Genomic DNA, 3,213 nt, shown 5'->3' with positions numbered 1-3,213 from the left:
TATAGAAGACCAGCTTGTCCATAACTCTAATCAAAGAACTATACCACAGACATTGTGTGAGGAAGGACTCCACCGTTTCTATTGAACCTTGATAGTTTAATTCCTTGGTTTAAGTCCGTGGTCCGCGACCCATGACCTTGGAGGAATTCCATTCGCAAAAAAAAGGTAACGGCCTTTGTGCTCAAAGAAAGTCTTGAAAATCTTCCCTATACAAACCATTGACACCTCGAATCCTATGAAACCACGAAACACATGAAACTATGAAACCATGAAACCATGAAACCATTGACACCACGAAATCTATGAAACTATCGACACAACAAAACCCATGAAACCATGACGCCATGAGGCTATAAAACCATTAACACCACGAAACCATTGAAACCCTCGAATACGAAAGCTATGAAACCATGAAACCATTGACACCAAGAAACCTAAGAAACTATGAAACCATTGACACCACGAAACCTATGAAACCATGAAACCATTAACACCACGAAACCCTTGAAACCCTCGAATACGAAACCTGTGAAACCACGAAACCTATGAAACCATGAAACCATTAACACCACGAAACACTTGAAACCCTCGAATACGAAACCTGTGAAACCACGAAACCATTGACACCACGAAACCTATAAAACCATGAAACCATTGACACCACGAAACCTGGGAAACCATGAAACCATTGACACCACGAAACCTATGAAACCATGAAACCATTGACACCAAGAAACCTATGAAACCATGAAACCATTGACACCACGAAACCTATAAAACCATGAAACCATTGACACCAAGAAACCTATGAAACCATGAAACCATTGACACCACGAAACCTATGAAACGATGAAACCATTGACACCATGAAACCTATGAAACCATGAAACCATTGACACCACGAAACCTATGAAACCATGAAACCATTGACACCACGAAACCTATAAAACGATGAAACCATTGACACCATGAAACCTATGAAACCATGAAACCATTGACACCACGAAACCTATGAAACCATGAAACCATTGACACCACGAAACCTATGAAACCATGAAACCATTGACACCACGAAACCTATGAAACCATGAAACCATTGACACCACGAAACCTATGAAGCCATGAAACCATTGACACCAAGAAACCTATGAAACCATGAAACCATTGACACCACGAAACCTATGAAACTATGAAACCATTGACACCACGAAACCTATGAAACCATGAAACCATTGACACCAAGAAACCTATGAAACCATGAAACCATTGCCACCACGAAACCTATGAAGCCATGAAACTATTGACACCACGAAACCTATGAAGCCATGAAACCATTGACACCAAGAAACCTATGAAACCATGAAACCATTGACACCGCGAAACCTATGAAACTATGAAACCATTGACACCACGAAACCTATGAAACCATGAAACCATTGACACCAAGAAACCTATGAAACCATGAAACCATTGCCACCACGAAACCTATGAAGCCATGAAACCATTGACATCAAGAAAGCTATGAAGCCATGAAACTATTGACACCAAGAAACCTATGAAACCATGAAACCGTTGACACCACGAAACCTATGAAACCATGAAACCATTGACACCACGAAACTTATGAAACCATGAAACCATTGACACCAAGAAACCTATGAAACCATGAAACCATTGACACCACGAGACCTATGAAACCATGAAACCATTGACACCAAGAAACCTATGAAACCATGAAACCATTGACACCACGAAACCTATGAAACTATGAAACCATTGACACCATGAAACCTATGAAACCATGAAACCATTGACACCACGAAACCTATGAAACCATGAAACCATTGACACCACGAAACCTATGAAACTATGAAACCATTGACACCACGAATCCTATGAGACCACGAAACACATGAAACTATGAAACCATAAAACCATGAAACCATTGACACCATGAAACCTATGAAACCATGAAACCATTGACACCACGAAATCTATGAAACTATCGACACAAGAAAACCCATGAAACCATGACGCCATGAGGCTATAAAACCATTAACACCACGAAACCATTGAAACCCTCGAATACGAAAGCTATGAAACCATGAAACCATTGACACCATGAAACCTATGAAACCATGAAACCATTGACACCACGAAACCTATGAAACCATGAAACCATTGACACCACGAAATGTATGAAACCACGAAACACATGAAACTATGAAACCATGAAGCCACGAACCCAATGAAACCATAAAACCATTGACACCACGAAACCCATGAAACCATTGACACCATGAATCCTATGAAACCATAAAACTATTGACACCACGAACCCTATGATACTATCATTATATGACATAGCATAACCTATGAAACCATGACTCCATGATACTATCATTATATGACATATACTAATTAGCATAAATTCGTGCACCGTAACACCAAGTAACTACTACAAAGAGCGATTGTTCTGGAACAATAGGGCAACCAAGTTACGTCACAATTATTCAAGATGGCGGCGCCCGGGAAATTTGAAAACCAAAATAAGCGTTTTTGGAATTTATTTTTCTGGAATACAAACGCTTTCATTGGAAAAAGATTGAGCAATTCCAATTGTAAACATTATGTTCTGTGGTTTAAAGCTATTTTGTTGTTTTAGTGGAGGTTCCCTTTAAGGTGGCCGGGCACAACTTCCCGTTCCTTCTCGCAAGCCTTGCCACTTTAAATAGTTCATTTTCTATGCAAACCGGTTCATAAATAAACGAACAACAACCAGGTAAAGGGATTTCGTGAAGCTAAGCCCACGACAAAAATCTCTGGTTTTTAAAGCGCCTCTTTTCTCTCCCTTTTGCCATCGGGTCTTGCGTCTTGGACGAAAGTGTTTGTGCAAGGAAAAGGAATTTTTCCACTTTTTTTTCCGTACAACTTCCTCACTTATCCCTCGACATTTTGTTCTGTGCTCTTTGGGATCAGTTACCTTAAAGGTAAAAGGCATCGTCGGTTTTCAGTCGGATACCATTAATATTTTGTTGTTAATCGTCCTTACCATAAATATGTGTTCCTTCCTGTTTTTAAGAAACTTTCGCACATAAACCGGATCAAGAATACAATTTCATGAAATATCAACTTACTTTATTGCAAGGGCGTAGCCAGGGGGGGTCCTAGGGTGCCCGTGACCCCCCCCTCCCCCCCTTTGTAAGCCGTTTT

This window comes from Montipora capricornis, chromosome 2, assembly GCF_036669925.1.
Source record: "Montipora capricornis isolate CH-2021 chromosome 2, ASM3666992v2, whole genome shotgun sequence".
NCBI lineage: Eukaryota > Metazoa > Cnidaria > Anthozoa > Scleractinia > Acroporidae > Montipora > Montipora capricornis.
Note: the sequence above shows the minus strand (reverse complement) of the source record.